Below are 21,055 nucleotides of genomic sequence, written 5' to 3' on the forward strand. Positions count from 1 at the left end.
TAGTTTTTTTTTTTTTCAATTATTTTTAATGGAGGTACTGGGAATTAAACCCAGGACCTCATGCATGAGAAGCACAGCACTCTACCACTGAGCTATGCCCTCCCCCCTCAGAATCCTTTTTTAATTAGTATCTAGGATTTTCTGCCCCCATCCCTCCTCTGCAAGAACCAATTTTCATTCCTCTGGAGGGCAGTGTTGTCCCCCATGCATGTCCCAGCATAACATGACAGGTGACACAGTACGCAAGTACTGAAAGAACTCTAAGTTGAGCAAAGTTAATATGGATGGAATAAATTCATTTATTCAGTAACTATTAAGCGCTGGTTCAAGTTCGTGATTGAAAAGTTGTAACAAAATGTGTGAAACAAATAAACTATGGAAAATTCCGAAACTCCAGAGTAGACAGGGCTAGGGAGATTGTGTGTGGGCAGGGGAACTGGAGGCTGCTTTATGGAGTTCCTGGGCCTTGAAGGGTAGATAAACAGAGAGCAGGGAGGGAATTCAACTTAAAGAAACAATTTGAGTAACAGTCTTGGAGCTGGAAAAGGAAGGTAAGTGTACGAATATAATTCATGAAATATGGACTGAAGGGGAATCATTGAATAAAAAATTGGAAAAGATTTCCTGGGGAAGGCCAGATGAGAAGGGCCTGGAATGCAAAGCTAAATAATTTGAACTATAGATAAAGAAAAAAAAAAAACGGAAAGTTTTTGAGTAGGGAGGTGATAAGAAATTGAGGGATAAGACAAGGACATTAATTAGATTGTCACAATAGTTCAGGCAACAAGCAAGTGGATTCTGTACTAACAAGTGTACTGGAAGGGAAATAGAGGATTTACGCCAGGAGTCTTCAATTTACATACCTACAGGAATATAAATAATGCAGGTAAGCTATAGGAACTGACTGGGTGGGGACTCTGGTGATCTCAATAGCCCTGCCTTAGCTCCAGCTGATTGTTGCCTTGCTAGAGTAGTGTCTCTGAAAAATCTGATCAAGAGAATCCAGAAATCCAGAATTGTTTATTAATTTGCCCATTTAAAATGTTGGCATCTGTAAACAACAAGGTCCTACTGTATAGCACAGGGAACTATATTGGATGGCTTGTAGTAACCTTTAATGAAAGAGAGTATGAAAAAATTTATATATTTATGTGTATAACTGAAACTATGCTATATACCAGAAACTAATACGACATTGAAAAACAACTGTGTTTCAGTTAAAAAAGAAATCATTGAGAATAACACAGCTGAAAAAAAAATGTTGGCATCTAACTTAAAAATTTTAAGCATATTCTATGAGTCAATCAAAACGTGTGGGGGCAGGGGAATCGGGGACTGCTTTATGGAGTTCTTGGGCTTTGAAGGGTAAGATGGGCTTCCCAAAGCTATGGGCCAAAGTGGGCCCGTGACTGTGAGTTTGCAACCTCTTGTATAGTGGTATAGAACCCACTAGAAAAAGAAAAACAAAGGGAGAGTGTCAAAAACTGGATGTTCTTTTTAGAAGCTATAAAGGAGTTGAAGAGCTAAGCAAGAAAAAGCCAAGGTTCTTGGCAGTTGGAGATCACAGGTGAACTTTGCTTAACATTTATTGTACTAATTTATTTATTTGTTGCGTATCTATTAGGCATAGGAGATACAACAGGTAATAAAGCTGACAGTTCTCTTTTATGCTCCCTGGGAGCTTATATGCTGGTGGGAAACACAGAGAAATGAATAATATGTTGGTGGAGTTAAATGCTATGGTTAAAATTAAGCAGGGAAGAAGAGAGGAAGTGCTGGGGCAAAGGGGAGGAACTGTTTCACTCAGACAGAGAGAGCCTCTCTGATAAGGGAGGTTTGTGCAGGACTCTGAGGACGTGGAGGAGAGTGAGACAGTGTTCCACGTAGAAGGACAGCAGCACTGTACCATGCTTACTGATTAATTTGTTGTGGTGAGGATTTTAAAAACAAAATGGGGAGATTTTATATGCATCAGTGAAGTTTGGTGGAAATAATGCAAGTTTCATTACCCATGAAATAAGTGAATGCTGAACATTTTTTCCTTTGAATAATAAGGTGGAAAGGGGATGTTCAGCACGCAAAGAATGTAATAGTCAAATTTAATGAAATGTGTACATGTATGTATGTGTGTGTAAATGTATTTGCTTGACTGGTGCAAAAAGGGTGGGGTGTCAAGAAGTGAGAAAAACAAGGAGGGTATAGCTCAAGTGGTAGAGTGCATGCTTAGCATGCACAAGGTCCTGGGTTCAATCCTCAGTACCTCCTCCAAATATAAATAAATAAATAAACCCAATTACCTTCCCTTATAAAAAACAAACAAACAAAAAAAGGAATAAGAAAAACGAGGTGAAACAATTGGAGGGTGTTGAGTCTTAACATCTATTACGTGTTTTCATGGCACTTTTCAGGCACTATACTGAGTGCTTTATACATATTATCTCAATTCATAAAACTAGTTTTTATAGTTAATGTCCCCATTTTACAGATTAAAAAGTTGAGTATTAAGTCACTTACCCAAGGACAAAGCTAGTGTGGCAGAGCTGTTACTCAAATCCAGTCTCTAATTTTGACACTGTTAAAAATTATCCAAAACTTGGAAATAGGCAAAAGTTATTAGTAGGTGTTCTTTTGGTGTGAAGCAGGCCCACTTAGCTTGGGGATTACCTGGTTCTCCAGGGGATATGTACCTTTGTTTGATGTCCTTTTTACTACTGCTTTGGGTATTTCAAAATTTGATAAAAATTGCCTTATAAGACATTAGCTGGTTTTTAATCTACTTATTATAATATAAATTCATATCAGTGTTCTTGGCTGATGGACTCTTGGCTGATAATACTCCTTTCCTAGAATTCTCTTTTGCACCAGTCCTAGTAATTAACAGATTGAATAAAATCTTTGGCAATGTGTTTATATTTTTGAGTCATGTTTTCATTTTTTTAAATTATACTTTAACAACCCCTGGGGTACACTGCCTTTCATTGGTCCGTTTATTTGTTCATTCAAGAAATATTTATCAAGTGTCAGTATTTAAAGTCGGGAAGTCTGACTCCAGAATTGGAGCTTTGAGACAGTGTCCTAGTGGGATTCCAACACCATGCCTCCCTCTGGGTGACATCATGCTTCCTCTTTCCAGCGAATGTTTTTAACTTTTAAAGAGCTGTCTATACCTGTATCACCAGGGAGCCTGTTAGAAATGCTGAATCTCAGGTCCTTCCACAGACTGGATGAATTAGAATTTGCATTTACACGAGATCCCCAGGTGATTTGTATGCATGCTAAAGTTTAAGAAGCACTGGTTTACACAGTGCTGTCCACATCTTTCTCAAGACATTTTTCAGTCTCCCTACTTGATCTCTCAACAGGACCTTACCCTGTTGACCCATTTCCTCTTAAAACATTGTGTTTCTTCACTGCTTGGGGCACTGCTCTCTCTAAATAATCCTCTTAATATTTCTGATACCTTCTTAGTGATCCTTTGAGGTATATCTTCTGGCCCATTTCTCAAATATTAATATTCTTCCAGTTATGTGTTAGGCCCAACTTTTTACTTACTCTGCCTGGGCCACCTTATCCACTCCTGTGATTCTAATGACCACCATTATGCCGACAGCTCCAGCCCAGGATCTCCTCCCTGAGCTTCAGAGCTGTACATCCAGTTGCCTTCTGGATGAACATCATCACTTGGATGGTCCACAAACTTATTAACTTTTCCAAAATGAATTCAACCCAGTCCTCCTATTTCACTCAGTTGTCCGAGATCCTTTGCTACCACTACCCTAATTCAGGCCATGGATCCCAAGCATTTATTACAGACTTAATCTGGCTCCCTGGCCCTGCTCTCCTTTCTTCTAATCTGTTCTTCATCTTGTAGCCGGAGTGATCTTTCTAAATAAAAAATGTAGTCTTCTCACATCTCAGCTCATAAATCTTCAGTGCCCCTCCATAGTCTTTAGGCTACCGTCCAGATCATCAATATAGCCATTGAGACCCCTCTGCCCCTTTCCTTACCGCCATTCACTTACCTGCCCAAGATTGGATCCACCCTGCCTGCCCACAGTAAACTCCCTGAGTTTTGAGACCGTGTCTATGTAAATCATCATTGTATCCCTATTGCCTAGCAGAGTACATGATGCAAAGTAGGACTCAATATATATTAGTTTATCTCTATAAATTTTTGAAAGATCTTTTTCTAGCCCCTATTCACTGATTACCCTTCTTACTAAATGAGCTGCGAGGTCTTTGATTTTGCTCAGAGAACAACCCTGCCCCCACCTGGCAGCAAGAGATACTGCTTCACTTAACAGAGGAGGAGGATTTGCAAATAACCAGTGCTCTGCCAGGAACTGAGAGTTAAGACAGTAACTTAAGAGGAGAAAAAGAGCCCAGTTTGATAACAGTTTCCTGGTCTCTGGGGAGATGAAGATATTGGAGACTGTAAGGACAGGCTTAACAAAATATATTTGTGGACCTGAGCGAGGGAAGTTGGGGCAGGAAGGGATGATGGGGAGTTGATACAGATAATACCAATTCTAGGCCTTTTGGCTGAGATCAAGTGTATTATCTGTTTTTACCAGCTTAATATCTATGTCCTTTACCTGAGGCATTGATTTTTGGAACAAAGAGATGGAATAGGAGCTTGCTCTGTCAGCTCCTTGCATCAACCTGGCATTGCAGTGCTTCTAGGAACGGTGTACTGCTTTGGGGATTTCAGTTGTTAAACAAGAGATTTGTTAGCTATAACTTTGATGGAATTATGTCACTCTTAGACAAATGAGCATGATGAATTATGGCAACGGGATTCATTAGTGATTTGGTTATGGACTTGTAAACCATGTGAAGTAGTCCAGAACCAGGCTAAGAAGCATACCTGTTATTTCAGCAGCCAGTGATCCAGTTACCTTAGTAACTGTTTATGTAATGACAGAATAGAACAGTGGTCACCAAACTTTTTTGATTATGCTTCCTTTCAGTTAAGAAAATTACTAGAACACCTTAATATATGAAGATTTTAGAGAAAATTATATTTCATGTACATTACCAATTATTTGTAAAAGTAGGAAAAATTTAAAAGAATGATATATAAATAGTTCAAATATTTTCTTTATAAGCCATCTTGTTGGTTAAGAGAGTGGCTAGAGCCAGAATGCCTGGGTTGGAGTTCTGGGTTCCCCTTATACTTTCCAGTGAAAGCTAAGTCATTCAGCCAGTTTGGTTGTTTAAGGCTTCTTTCATGGTGGATTCTTGCTGGTGGACATAAACGCATGTCGCAGAAATCTTCCCGCTTTGTGCACTCTCCCAGATGTCCATCAACATCCTCCACCCCAGACCTCACTGCCTTTGATCTTCCAGTCCTATTGTTTCCAGGCCTCTAATCAGTTGGCGAGGCCATTATTGGCCATTGACCTGGAATGTGTATATATTCTCCACCACAAAGTGGATCACCAGGTGTACAGCTAGCAGATTTTTCCCTCTCCACTGTCTCTGGAGGCCACTTCTGAATGTGCCTGTCATCCATTTTCGGTTGGCACTCATAGGTTGACTCATCTGTAAATCATACTAGGGCTTTTACTTCCTCCCTTAGCAACTTATACAGGATAACCCATATGACCGTGGGCTCTTTTGCAAAAGGGGTGGGATGCTTTTACAAATATGGTGGATGACAGGTGGTCTGGGCTACCTGCTCATGCAGTTTGCTTGTGTCTTCTGACCCAGGAGGTACCATTTCCATCTTTTGAAAGACTGCTGCTGGGCCAGTCTGACTTTTTGGTTCAACTTATAGTGGCAGCATGTCTGACATAACTCATAACTCATAGTGGGAGCAAGTCTGATGGAACCCAACTCATAATGGGGACAGTTCATGGTCACTTAGTGCTTCATAAGGATGTATTCCAATAACATGCAAAGAGCTGTTTCTCAAAGGCATCTATTTCTCTGTTGTGGGTGGCTTGGCCTTGCTCTAGCAGGCTTGGCACCTGCTTTTCCTGTTGGGGCTTGCCGTAAGCTCCACACCGCATATTTTTGCAATCCCATACATCTCTTGGATTTTATGGCCTAAGTGGCAGGGCTTCATGCATTGCAGGTTGGACCTCCTACAGAGCCCTGTCCTACTTTGGGTTGCACTCAAAGTTGGCAACTTACCATGTCACCTGGTATACAGGTGGGAGCTTTATTTCTACGTGTGGATATGACAGTCATCACCATCCATGCATCCTTTCTGTTTTTATGGTGGTGCTGATCTCTGTCCCCCTCCCCGCACTCCCTAGGATGTGGTAATTGCTTTTGATTTACTGTCATGGTGGGAGGGTGGAGGAGTTTCAGAGATTCCTGCATTGCCTCTCCCACTATGAGAGCTCTGATCTCTTAGGCCAATGTAGAGGTTGTGCCAACTCATGAGTATACCAATCCCACTAAACACTTGGGGACTAGGGAAATTGCCTCTTCCCATGGGAATCGTGATGATACTTTGGGTCTCCAGGCATCAATGTCAGCTCAGATCCTGTGTCTAAAATCCTCCAAATATTTGCACATTCTCCTGTTTTCCAATTGGCTCAGATCCAGGAACTAAGGAAGAGATTTTTACGACTGTTTATTGTGGTGACTGTCATAGCCTTCTGCTCCTTTCTTCTTGCCTTCTTGAGGTTATGTATGTACAGCAGCATCCTCAATGGCTTCCCATCTACTTCCCTCCTAGGGATGCCATTCTCTGTTACAGCCACAACTCTCTGTGGGTCCAGGGCCCATGGCTAACCCTCCGATCTGGCCAGTCTTATGGTAATTACAGTTTTCTGGCTTCTGGCAGTGAAGCAATACCTCTTACACCTCACCTCTATCACTTGATGGGAGTGGGGGCAAGGAGTACCATCCCTATACATCTTTTTAAAATTATCTATCTATGTATCTATTTAGTGGAGGTACTGCGGATTGAACCCAGGATTTTGCATGCTAAGAATGTATTTTACCACTGAGCTACACCCTCCTCACTACTTTTTAAAAAATTGAGGTGTAGTTAATATATAATATTATAAAAGTTAAAGGTGTACAGTTTAGTGCTTCACAATTTTTAAAGGTTATATTCCACTTATAGTTACTATAAAATATTGGCTATATGCTCTGCACTGTACAATACATCCTTGTAGTTTATTTTATACATAGTAGTTTGTACCTCTCAGTGTGCTCTGTCTAGATCAATTTCAATTTATTCATTAGCATGGCTTCGTTTGCTGTATATATTCTGCCATCCCCCAAACTTCATCTCAACCCAGGATTTCCTGAATTGCAGACCATTGTATCTGACTACCAGACATCTTCCCTGGGATGGCTCATCACCATCTAGCTCCAAAACTGAATTCATCTTCTTTCCCCACAAATCTATTCCTTTTCCAATGTGCCCACTTTTACTCAGTTGTCCAAGCCAGACATTATCCCCACTGCCACCATACTGTAAATGCCCTCCAGCTAAAGACTTCAAGGAACATACTTGTATTGGAGCAAGTTGGACTTAGTACCTGTTACAGTGAGGAAGGGCACCCACCATGGGAGGAACCATGGGGTGTCTCAGTAAGAGGGTGTTAGAGAGAACTTATAGGATTTGGGTTGGTGTTAGATGATTTGGGGGAGGGTTTAAGCAAGTGGGGCTGTATTCTGCAATGGGGGTTTTCAGAAAGTGGGATATCTTAATAAGTCTTATGTATGAAAAGGGAAGACTAGAATGAGGCTAAATCTATAGTTGGCAAAGAAGCAGCAGTCACTCTTGTTACCCAGGATAGGGAGATGTTTAGGCTTTTGTGATTTGGACAGTCTTTATGTTTTTGTTTGTGTTCAGACATGATGACATGAATGATCTGGTTCTTGTTTTGTCTTCATCCACCGCGACCACAGAGTGATCCTTGTCTGATGTTGATATTCTGTGAAAGTTCATCTTGAGAACACCAGGGCCTAGCAGTGAGGGCCAGGCTAGCTTCCGGACAAAAGCAGCTGCTTTTCTTTTTCTCAGGACCCTAGTTCAAGCCCTTCACCCCTGGATTTCTGCTTCAGCTTCCTAACCTGGTTCTCTGGCTTTGACTTTACCCCCTTCTAGTCCATTCTCCACATTATACCCAGAGTGATCTTTCCAAATAAAAACTGATCTCAGCTCAGGATCCTCCTATTTTGCTCTTAGGTTAGAGTCTGTTCCTTCTGTTACCAGGCCTTTTTCAGACCCTTGGACAGCAATACCACAGAAATGAGTATCACTTCCACAAGATTCTTAGGCAAGCAAAGCTTTTTGTTGACAGAGACAGCTTGTGCACAAGGGAGAAGGCAGGAAAAAAAAAGTGCCAGCTCGCGCCGAGTGGAAGGGGCAAGTTGCTCTTATAGCAAAAGGGAGGGTTTATCTCATGATCGCTGATAATTTCCAGAAAAGTCAAACTTCTTTGATCAGCAGCAGGTGGCTCCATGGTGACCATCAGGAACAGGGAGTGCTTCTGTGAGGGGAGAGGAATGCAGGAGACTTTCTGCAAGAAAGCACAGGAACAGATAAGATTAAAATTTATAGTTGAGCTTGCTGTATTGTGACAACAAGGTGTACTGGTTAGTGTAACAGAGATAATCTTTTATTCCTGAAAGCCTGGTGTTTTTTGGTCTCTGACACTCAGGCACCCAAGGGGATTTGTTCTTTTAACTTGCAAAGTCTGTTTGCCCAAGGCCATTTCCTGGTCCTTTTCCAAAGTGGCTGTACTCTTGTCTTCCTGTCTCACTACCAACAGAGCCAACAAGGCCCAGTTTCCTTTCTCAGTTTCAATACCACCACACATTCTTCCCTTGTTTTACCTGGCCCCTTCCTGGCATATATTCCCTGAGGTCGGAAAGCTTGTCTGAATAATTCATTACTTTATCCCCATCGTGTATACCAAGGCATGTCACGATAATTCATTGAGTAACTGCTCTATGCTGTGAAGTAAGCTCCTGAAGAGGTTGATAGAAAAATGCTTTTGAATGAAATAACAGCTCCCTCCCGCAAGAATCTTTCTCAGGGGACTGAAGCTGCTCAGGGTATAGTTCTGCCCTCTCCTGGCAGCTAGAGGCACTGTCTCCATCAGTAAAGCAGTAGGGAGATGCAAATGAGCAGTGCTCGCTGAGACCTGGGAGTGGGACCGTCACCTTTAGGGCAAAAATCAATATGAGGGGGAAAAAAAAAAGGCAGGGAAGAGAGTATAGCTCAGTGGTAGAGTGCATACCTAGCATGCACGAGGTCCTTGGTTCAATCCCCAGTACCTCCACCAAAAGTAATAAATAGATAAACCTAATTACCTCCCCGCTTCCCCTAAAAATCAGTCTGAGAATAGGTTTTTCTTATTTCCTGAACTGTGGAGGAGTGCCCCAGTGGGAAGCTCTCCCAGGGAAGGAATAGACTGGTTTTTGGGAGTTCTGAAGGTACGGAATTTTATAAGCAATAGCTTTAAGGCTGCATTTGTGGCCTTGAGTGAGTTTGAGAAGGCAGGCCTGATGGGAACCTTTTTTTACAAAATTAGGATATTAACATCTATTTTAACACAACTGAAGTTAGTGTGGAAAAGGGAGACAAATACACAATAGTATTTACACAGTATAAAGGGGCAGCTTTTTTTAAAAAATCACACACAGGTGGGGAGGGTACAGCTCACCTTAGCATGCATCTGGTCCTGGTGTTCAAACCCCAGAACCTCCATTAAATAAATAAATGTATAAATAAATAAAGCTAATTACCTTCCCTCTCCCCCCAAAAAACTATGCAATGGGGATACCCCTAGTTTAATCAAAAAGCTTATTTGATGTTTGGTTTTAAACCATATGTAAATACAGTAACCAAGTATTTGGCAAAGATTTATTTTTTTCTATTTCCAACCTTTGAAAGTAGACGCAGAGTAGCTTAGAATGAACCTGGTTCTAAGAGCACACAAAAGTTGACCACAAATGGTAAGACTAAATTCAGCAACCCAGAGATAAGAGCAAAAAATGCTGATTGTCCGTGGTGGTAAAAGTCTCCACCGAAGCCCTTGTGCTGCAAAAGTAAGCAGTCTGCTGCAGGGAAGGGGTCTTAACTATAGGTTGTTCTTTTGGTTTTTGGTCCAGGATCAAGATTAGTATCTGTTCTTATCATTTAACACCTCATAAATCCTCTACCTGAGGGTACTTTACTCAATTGGATTTTTTTGGAACAGAGAGATGGAATAGAGGTTTAGTCCTCAAATCAGCCCGATGTCCCAGATCCCCCGTGAATGGCACGGTTCTCTCCCTTTCGGGATAGATGCCAGTTAAAATGCAGACTGTTGGTGTTCCACTGTGTCGTTCAGGTTTGGGGGAAAAAAATTTAAGGTGAGCCTGCTAGTTCCCCTTTTTCCTCAACATTACACATTTTGCCTGTCTTCTTATGCCCTAGTTCTTTAAGATTTAGTCATTAATAGTATTCTAGTTAGAAATTTTCTACAAATTACTTTGTTCCCCAAGATTTCAAAGTTTTTACTACTATAACCAATGCTGAAGTGAAATCTTTGTATGTTGCTCTGTGCACATGTGTGAGAGTTTCTCCAGGGTGTGAATTCAGGATTGACATTGGTGGCTGGGTAATAGCTATGAGTATTTTCAATTCTATGGGCTATTGTAAATTGCTCACCTAGAGTGCTTGTACCCGTTAATGTCGCCACTTAAGCAGTTTCATATCCTTGTCATCACTTGGTTCAGTCAGATGTTTAATATTACCAGTCTTATGGACATAAAATTATATTTTGCATTTTCTTGATTACTAGTAAGGTTATGTAATCTGTCAAGAGTTTACTGGCCATTCCTTTTTTTTCTCCCTTTTTTTCTGGCCATTCTTTTGTGTATCCAGTTTGTGAACTGACTGTTTCTAGTCTGTACATATTTTTCCTACAGTTATTGGCCTTTTCCTTATTTTTCCTTAGTGGTTTTCAGTGATGCTTTATAGGTTTTATACGAGACTCTATTGTTTAGTTTCAGATATTGTGTCTTCTTCCATTTGTGTCTTTTTCAGTTTTTTATGGTCTCTTGTGATGCACAGATATTTTTTTTCTTTTTTTTTTTTGCAGTTGCACCATTTAATTGAAGCATATTCAGTTTACAATGTGTCAATTTCTGGTGTACAGCATAATGTTTCAGTCATACATATATATATTCATTTTCATATTCTTTTTCATTGTACATTACTACAAGGAGATATTTCTTTTTTAATGTTGTAGAATTATCAGTTCTTTTCTTAACGGTTTGTGCTTTGGTGTCGTGTTTAGGAACTCCTTCCATACCTTGAAGTCAGAAAGATATTCTTATTCTAAAAATTTTAAATAGTTGCTTTTCATATTTAGCTCTTTTAATCACTTGGAATATATCTTTTTCTTTGCTTTTAAGTTGTGATCTAATTTTATTTTTTTCTAGCACCATTTGGTGAATAGTTATTCTTTCCACCAGTGGTTAGAATATTTGTTATGTCTGCATCTATTAAGGTATCAGATATGCATGAGTTCCTTTTAAGTTTCATATTCTGTTCTTTTGGTCCACTTGTTCATCCCTGTGCCTTTAGCATGCTGTGATTATTACTTTAGCATTTTAACATGTTTGCTATATAGTAGGATTTGTCTTAAAAAATATTACTTTCCCTTCAAAAATATTTACTATTTTTGGCCCTTTTCTTGCACACATGTGTTATAGGATTATCTTATAAAATTCCCAAGAACAGATAGTAAGCTTTGTATTGAAATTGCAATGGATTTATAGATGGTTTAGGGTTAATGATGAAAAAATTAACCAATAGTCTGTCTAAGAAGGGAAGGAAAATTTTATTTTAGCCAACCTGAGAATTATAACGTGGGAGACAGCTTTCAGAAATCTTTGAGGATTGCTCCCGTGTTAGAGGTCAAAGCACAGTTATATAAGTTTTAAAGACAAAGGGTTATACATCAAAGTAACATAGTCCAACAAGGCGAGTAATGGGTTATTGTGACCCTTTACAGAACTAAGAAAGGAATGTTATCTTCTAAGGAGTTACCTTCCTGGCGCCAGGAGGAAATTGCTTTTTCTTTTGCAAGTAGGCATTCTGTGTCTTCTAAGGGGATCTAGTTAATGTGTAAGGCAGACACACAATGCACACTAAAGGGGAGAGGTCAAACTGCAGAGAAAAATTTTATGTTAAAATTTTCTTGTCCTACCTTCAAATAATTTTATTTCATCAGGGAGCATTAATTTCTTTATGACCTCAGATCTTTCTGTTCATGAATATGTGACATTTCTCCTTTTGGTCTTTACACTTTCTATCCCCTCACCTAGAAAACTTTTTTTCAAAAGCTCCCTTGTTCCTGCCTCCTTTGGTCTCTGCTCAGAATTCTCATCAGAGATGCCTTCCCTGAATAAAGCAGTCTCCTTCTCATCCTGCTGCATCTTTTCATAGCACTTGTAATCATTTGACATATTATGTATGTTTGAGTATTTATTTCTAAATTGTCTTTCATTCAGTGGAATAAAGCTTCATGAAAGCAGGGACTCTCCTTGCTCCATCCCCAGCTCCTGGAAAAGTGCCCGGCACATACTAGGCAGGCAGTATTTTTTGTGTGAGTGTGTTTCTGTAGGATATTATCCTTTCCTTCATCAAGAAGTTTCCTATTTACTGTTAGATTTAATCTTAGGTCTCATAGTTCTCATTACTAGTGTAAATGGCAACCTAAAAAAAAAAGACGTTTTCTAGTTGTTTGCTACTGGTGTACAGAACAGAATTGTTTTTGCATGTTGTTTTATGTCTAGTATTTTATTGAACTGTTATTATAATAATTTGTCTAGATTCAGTTTGATTTTTCTATACAGAATTTTATTTTCTGTAAGTAAGAAAAACATTTAGGTCTCAATTTTTTCCCCCATCAAATGTTAATTACCTATACAAGTTTTTTTTTTTTAACATTTTTTATTGAGTTATAGTCATTTTACAATGTTGTATATATACGAGTGTTTTTATAAATTACCGATCTTTCTCTTTTAAAGAAACTTGCTATACCGTAACTCAGTTCTAATGCTACTTTCTAATTTAAGTTTCCAAACTTGCTGTAAGATCCATTTTTCTTAAACTTTTGAGTTTTAATTTTCTCTGTAGTCAACACCTTTAATAGTACAAATTTTTGTTTGAGATTACTTACCCTTTTCATGGAAGAGTGATAACCAGAATCAAGACATCTGCTATTTTTAAATGTCTCTCTAAATGTCTGTATTTCCACAGATACTTTGTACCTTTTCTGTTGAGTCCCTTGAATAACAAAAAGGTTTCTTAAATAACGTTTCCAGATTTGAGTGCAAGGTTTTACAAGAAGAATCTGCTTTTGTGGCCTATTTACTACTAATCACCATGATGTTTTCTGACACCATGATGCTTCTGACACTAAATGTGTGGGTTTTCTACCAAGCAGTTCTCCAGTGCTCTGTGGACACCAACTGGGTGTCCTACAATTTAATTCAGTCTAAAACCCACTACCTGGAGTTTGTACAGACCCCACAGGTTAAGGGCTCAGTCCCACACCCACAGACTGCCCCCCACTTCAGAAGCCAGTCTCAAATACTGGATCCCCAGGTTACCCACACTTCTATCTCAGTTGGCTACAAATTGGGGTTTCCCATAAGCTCCTACTCAGCTTTGAATTTGATTTAACAACTCATAGAACTCGGGGAAACACTTTACTTACTGTGTTCAGTTCATTATAAAGGATATTATTAAGGATACAGTGACCAGCCAGATGAAGAGGTACATAGGGTGAGGTCTGGAAGGGTTCTAAGCACGGGAGCTTCTGACCCTGTGGACTCTGCTGGGTGTGCCATCTTCATGGCACATAGATATTTCACCAGCCTGTAAGTTCTCAAAACCCTGTTGATTAGGGTTTTTATGGAGGTTCCATTATGCAGACATGATCATTGGCCTCTGGTGGTTACTCAATCTCCTGCCCCTCTCCTCTTCCTGGAGGTTGAGGGATGGGGCTGAAGTTCCAACCTCCTAATAACTAACTGGTGGTTCCTCTAGCAACGGGCCATCATCCTGAAGTTCCCCCCACCCCAATCACCTCATTAACAAATAACATGACATTCTTTACTCTGGAGATTCCAAGGGTCTTAGAAGCTCTTCAGAACCTGGCGACAGAGACTATCAGAGCAAAAGGAGACCTTTTCACTCAGGAAATTACAAGGGTTTCAGAAGTTCTTGTGCCAGGAATTAGGAATGAAGACCAAATATATATATTTCTTATATTGCAATATCACAGCCTGGTATTGTAGCACCTCTGGGAACAAGTGTTATTGGGGATTTATAATGATTAAAAAGATGCTGTGAAAATCGGAGTATGGTAATCATGTAACTGTAACCCTTAATTCTTTAGTCCCTGTACTAGGGACTGTGTGTGTGTGTGTTCAGGGAAAAGTTTATTTCCTTTCTCAGATTGGTTACATTCTAGCTAGCATTTCATTAGTGTAACTGTTTCTATTTTAAAATAGAAAAAAGAGTTTTCTTACTTAGTGATGTATTTTACTTTTTTTGTCTTTAATTTGTCTTTAATTTCTCTGTAGCCCAAATTCTTTTACAGAGTTGTTGAAATTAACCGCTTTAGTCACAGAGTGAGTGGTGGTTTCAACTTCAAGTTTCTGTTACTCCACACTTGTCCCTAAATATCTACCTATCAAGACTATATACCCCCTTTTCACCTTACTGAATATAAAAAATATTTTTAAAATGTAGTCAGTCATCCGTCTCCCTGTATGGAGCAGTAAGAAGATTTTTCCTATAATTGACCCAAAAAAGGAGACTAGGTAGGAGCAGGGGCAGGTGTAGACGGAGCTATTCAAATACTGAGTTACTTGCCTTGAGGGAATAAAGCAGGAGTTTATTTCAGGAAGTGTGTATTGAAATCCAAGACCCCACCTTCTCATTACGTGTCTTTATTGTATTGTTGGAAAGCTCTGGTAACATTTAGCCATTTTGGATGCCTGTGAAAATCAAAAGTACTTGAGAGCACAGTTTATGTGACCATGGGTGTGATAAGGAATTGTAAAACTTGGCAGAATGATTGCATACAGCTTATCAATGATTTGGCTTTTTTCTTCTTTTTTTGGCCAAGGGCAGATGTGCTATTTATTCTTATCAGCTTAATGTGTGCTGTGTTTCCTGAGGGCAATGTGCTAAGCTGGCTTTCAGGCAGGGAGGTGGAGTAGGAATTTGCTTCACATACCCCATACATCAATCTGGTATTGCAGTATATCTGACAATAGCTTACTTTCTTCCCAAGGATATTTCCTCTAGCTGAAGAAAAGACTGGCTGGCTCTAAAGCTTTTTTTTTTTTTTTTTTTTTTTGGTAGATGCTTTGTCTTCAGAGTGATCTTGCAAGTTAAACTGAACTATTTTTGGCAATTTCTGTGGTTTCTCTGTTCAGTGTTTATTATCAACCTTTAGATGTTCATTATCTACAATGTAATTATATATTCTTTAATCACAGTTTATTATTCAAGAAAGGAAAGGAGGGGTTTTCCTGAGTTTCATTTCCACATCTGAATGCCTTCTTTTTGTTGGGGGCCGGGGGTTGGATTGTATAATTAGAAGTGAGATGAATACTCTGAAGGAAAGGAATGGTCTAGTCTGGGGCAGTGGTCATGGACAACTTCCTGGAATGGGGCAATGCTTCGGCTGTTTTCTCAAGGATAGAAATTAACTAAACTGAGTTGAGGTGGAGGTGGTTTTCAGGGTGAGAGAAAAAGCAACCCAGAGAGGGGACAGTACATATGACAAGGACCCTCTGGTTTGAGGCATAACTTCAAGAAACGAGAAGTCTGTTGTGTTGGGGGTGCACATTAAGGGTGTGAGTGAAGAAATAATGTTTGAAACATGAAAGTAGGGAAGACAACTCAGGACCTTGTTGATCATGTTGAGTCTATAAAAACGATGGAAATCAATTGAAAGTTTTTTAAGAGAGTGCTGCCTAATCAAATTTTTTAAAGAAAAGATCAGCTGGGCTGTGGTTTAGAGAACGATTGGAGGGGAACCAGTGGATGTGGTGGCACTGAAGATTATGTCAGAAGTCCAAGAAATGGGCAAGTCATAATCCAGTTGTATTTCTGGGATTCAGGAATGTATAAGAGCTCTTGTATTGGTCTATTTATTAATACATTTGCTTCTACAAAAGTATTTCCTTGTATAAATACATTTATAAGACAGGATTTGAAATACTGCATGCAGGTGTAAGAGCTGGAACATTTTAAGTCAGGGTGGAGACTTGGGACCATTTTCAGCTGGTTTAGAGAATGATGTTGCTACGGAAATGACAGGCCAACCAAGAAACAAGCACCACTCAGAGGGCTGGAGTACTCAGACTTATTACGCTGGCGGGCTCAGAGAGGCTTCTGCTCTGAAGCTTTGAGCACCTCCAAGATGTGTGCAAAAGGTTTTATACGGTTATTACAAGCTTGAGGTATTCAGCCAATAGGCATGGAACAGCTTTAGCAGCATCATTATCACAAAAATAGAGGCAGGGAGGCAGCAAACCAACATTTCAAGGCCAGATATGTCTCTGAAAATCCAGCTGGCTAGCAAAAAAACCCAAAAAACAAAAAAACAAAAATATGAGCAGGGAATCAGCAAACCGACACTTGTTACACTTAGGTTTACGAGTTAGCTTGTTAGCTGAGCTTGTCTTTTCCTTCTCAGTGTGACAGCAGTCAGCAGTAAGTTCTATTTTTCTTTAAGTGTAGATGTTGTAATTATACTAATCAGGCTACAGAATTTATAGCAGCACCTAGCTGGATGGGGAGGGTGGGGATGGGTAAGAGTCAAGAAAGTTGCCCAAGTGCTTCTGGCCTAGAAGACTGGAAGGATGACCGTGTCACTCTCTGAGCTGACACTCTCTGATGTTTGAGCAGGGTCTTGAGGAGGAGAGGCTACGGGGGTTTGGGGTTGGCAAGATGAGATTCATTTTGGATAATTAGACATATAGAACTAACTGAAGATGAACAATTGCTTTTGAACACTTAGGTTTCAGGGTCATTTAGTGGATTTGAGAGTAAATGGGCTCCTTGAGAGACTGAGTGCATGTACAGCAGATTACTTACTATTACCAGTTTATTACAAAGTCTACAACTCAGAAACAGCCAAATGGAAGAATGCACAGGGCAAGGTATTGGGGGGTTGTCACTCTCAGTGGCTTGATGTGTTCACCAATCCAGAAACCTGTGAACCCTGTCACTGAGGGCTTTTCATGGAGGTTTCATTATGTAGATATGATTGATTGAAACATTGCCATTGGTTATTAACCCAATCTGTAGCCCCTCTTCCCTTCCCAGAGGTTGGGGGATAGAACTGAAAGTTCCAACCGTCTAATTGTGCCTTTGTCTTTCTGGTGACCAGTCCCCATCATGAAGCTATCTAGGAGCCCACCAAGAGTGGCCTCATTAGAACAGAAGACATTCCTAACATCCCAGGAAATTCTAAAGGACTTAGGAGCTCTCTGCCAGGAACTAGGGACAAAGATCTGTCGATTGAAATAAATGCGCAGCCTAAAAGTTGAGAGTTATGCTTTATTTGGCGGGTGGACTCGAGCCGGGGTGACAGCCTCTCATCATGGGGAGGAGGGGAGGAGCTAGGATATATAGGAGCTTTACAACAAAGACCAGGTAGTTGGAACAATAAAAGATTACTTGTTATCTAAAGAAAACTAGGCATCTAAAGTTCAAGAATTGATTGCTTTTCTGTGCATGGGAGGAAGCAAACATTTGGGCTCCGTGAATTCATTCCTTTGACAAGCACCTAGCTATCTAGGGCCAGTATCCTGTCCTTTCTTATTCTGAGTCCCCTCAGAGTGCACCATTGTGAGTGGCTGCAGAGGCTGGGCTGCAGGCTTATCTTCACTGGGGCGTGGCGGCAGAGGCTGACGACTTGATGGCTTTAGCATTGTTTGTTTACTGACGTGGTTTGCAGTATTTTTCGTTCACATACCCAAAATATATCTATTTTAAAAATTATAGTTATCCATGTGGAAAAAGTAGACTGGCTCTACTTTATACCATAAGTAAATTCAATTAAAGATTGATTAAGCATTGAAATGTCAAAAACTTTCCTTTTTTGCATAGAAAATATAGATGAGTATCTTTCAGGCCTTGAAGTAAGGAAAGATTTGAAAAATAGGACATCAAAAAGAAAATCCAAAAAGTGGACTATGAAAGACTGATACATTTTTGATGGCTAATTTTTGTTCATCAAAAGACTCCTGAGTTCCTATATCTTGGTTTCTAACACCATTCTCCAATAAAGGAACAAAGGATCTTGGAGAAATGGCTGATTCTAGGGCTGGGGCCCTAGCAAATATACAAGATGAGTTGTAGCACCTTGTAGGTCCAGAAAGTAGAGAGATGCTCAGAAAGACGCTGGGAGGGGGGATGTAATAAAAGGATACAGGAGCCAACCTGAAAGAGCTCACGGTGGCCAAAGCTGGAATAATTTGAGCAACAAAGCAATATAGTGTTGGATTCTAACCCAAAGTATAAAATAAATATCCAAGAATTCACACTGATATAAATAAATGAATAGATAAATAAATGAGGGAAAAGAGACAAATCTTCTGTACAGAAAAATCCCAAATAATTTATGAAGATACTCCCCGCTCTGGGAGGCAGAGCTTAACTCCATACCACTTGGGTGTGGCTGCACTTAGTGATTTTCTTCCAAAGAAGGTGATAATAAAAAGTTTTGCTGGACACTGGAGATGGTGAAAATGATGATCCCCACCAGTGCTGTGTGGCCATGACTGCAGAAGGAGCTGATGCTGGAGTACTTCGGATGTTGGATCATTTTAAGGATCATTTAATCTCTTATTACCAATAAACCTTTTTGATGAGATCAGTAGTCTGTCTCTGATAGTTGACTATCTGATGTCATCTATCCAAGGGTAATATGCTAAAAGTACTTACTTCTCTATTTCTTCCACAGATTGATTTTCTGTATCTGTGGTGTTTCTCTTTTAATACTTGGTTGCATTAGGGAGAATGGCTTGCTGTGGTGCTGTTCATTTGTCCATGTTATTTGAGTATCAGATACTTTTCAGATGGTGCATTTATTTCTCTTCTTAGAGAAGGCTTTGGTTGCATTTCGTTTACCCTTTCTGGCTTTTATCCCCCCTCACATTCCTCACCCTTCACTAAGACAGCTCTGACAGTTCTCTTTAGCAGCCAGTGTCCCTCCTGCAGGATTTGTAATAACAAATACTATTTCAGCATTGGCTCTTCTAATAACAGCTGCCAAGTGGGCCCCTTTGGTCGGGGTCAGCCTCTTTCTCTGCTTTCATCTCAGCTGCACTTTGACTTCCTAGTGCTCAGTTCCGTAACTTCAGCCATCACCCGTTTTTTCAAATGTCTAAATTCCTGAAGGCTGATGGGAAGTTTAGAGGCAGAGCCTGGGTGCTTTCTTCTGGTCTTTGGAGTCATGCCTTCAGCTTTGGCGGAGTTCCCAAAGAATCTGTTGGACAGAGACAGTCTCCTAAGTTTCTAACTATTCTCCCGTCTTTGCCCTGTCTTTGGAAATCTTTTTCTACACTTTTGGGGGAAAAACTTCCCTATCTTTAGGCTAAGATCAGGTAATCCTCACCTGCTGAGAAACATGTAACATGAATTTTTACAACAAGGGGTTAGAAAGGGACTTTCTCTGTACACTCGGCCCTCTGAATTTCAGGGCCCCACCCTCAACTGCCTGCATGAATGTAAAATCCCAAAGACGTGTGGCCTCATTATTGGTCCTTATTGGCCTCTGGACTGTTGAAGTAACTTTCTTCATTGCTTTGTCCCAGCCTTCTCTTGAAGGCTAAATTCTTCTTGAACACATTATATATTTTGCAGCCTATAGTAAATACTGAGTTTTCTATTTAGCAACAGACATTGTAGGATCTGAGGATCTCTAGCCACCCTCTTTCTTTGTAGTCTTTCCCTATTGCTTTCCTGCGTCCCCTTCACCCATATTTATTATTTGGTTGAACAGTTACAAGTCTTGATTTGTTTTCCTGCATAAATAGCTTCATCTTGATACCATACAGTTTTGTTTAAACTCCTTTCCATTTTTATCCCTTTATCTTCATGGGCTACTTTTGTTGAATTGTTTCTAAGAAGAGAAATAATTGGGTTTGATTGATAATAGTTTACCCGCTCATTTATCAAAGACTTATTAAGTGCCTACTATATGCTAACTCTGAGCAGGCTGGTCCATCTAACAAATAGCACAAGACCCTGGCCACTTGTCTTGAAGTAGAGACACTCAGACAAGTAAAGGCAATGAACACATGGGACATGAATGGTAGAAGAGGTAGATGCAGAGTGGATGGAAAGTAGATTTTTTGGGGAGTTGAGAAAGGCTGTCATTTGAGCTAGGTGTTGAATGAACTGGAGGTTACAAGGCAGAGGGGCGGAACAGGAAGGGCAAAACGCAGGGGGAACAGCATGTACAAAGATGCAGATGCTGGCTGTTTTGTGGGACTGACAGCTGTTTGAAGGCTGATGTTGCTGGAGGGCAGTCCCTGTGGCAGGTGTGGGGGGTGATAAACTTGGGGAGGTAAGTTGTTAGCTTCTTTACCACATGCGGAAGGGATTGGTTTCATTTGTCTGGAGCCATGGGGGGTTGTGAGTGAGACACTGTGTCCCCAGGGGTGTTATGTTGGACCATCTCCAGGGTAGATGTTCTTAACTTTGAGCTTTCATGCTGGTAATAAAGTCTGTTTAGAACCCCTGGTTGGCACTTACATGGCTTGCTCCAGGCACCTTAGACTTCTTACCATTCAGCGCTGATCTGAACTCCAACCTCTACCTGCTTGCCTGCCTCCTTCTAGGACTTGGTTTCAGCCTTCCTGGGGTGGGGGTGGGGATGGGCTCAGTGTGAAGAAGGGAAGGGGAGGCAGAGGATGAGCCTTTTCACTCTCTCTGCTCTCCTTTGGCACCCCTTTCAGTCTGCTGTTTCTTCAGATCTTGGCTTTTGCTTTCTCCCCAGTACACAGCTATCTTGGCTTCCAGCCCAGGTGGCAGAGGGAGAAAGAACTT

The 21,055-nt window shown here is 40.3% G+C and overlaps 1 protein-coding gene, 1 non-coding gene and 1 pseudogene across 2 annotated transcripts in view; all 3 read left to right on the plus strand.

The window, feature by feature from the left end:
- The window catches only part of SLC3A2 (solute carrier family 3 member 2), a 29,242-nt gene that overhangs the window by 1,146 nt on the left and 7,041 nt on the right, over nt 1-21,055 (plus strand). The window lies entirely within an intron of this gene.
- LOC116285529 (U2 spliceosomal RNA) lies at nt 4,523-4,699 on the plus strand (annotated as a pseudogene).
- On the plus strand, nt 10,065-10,249 carry LOC116285540 (U2 spliceosomal RNA). The gene has a single exon (XR_012077109.1). It is a non-coding gene; the product is annotated as a U2 spliceosomal RNA (small nuclear RNA).

Source organism: Vicugna pacos, chromosome 10 (assembly GCF_048564905.1).
Source record: "Vicugna pacos chromosome 10, VicPac4, whole genome shotgun sequence".
Lineage (NCBI taxonomy): Eukaryota > Metazoa > Chordata > Mammalia > Artiodactyla > Camelidae > Vicugna > Vicugna pacos.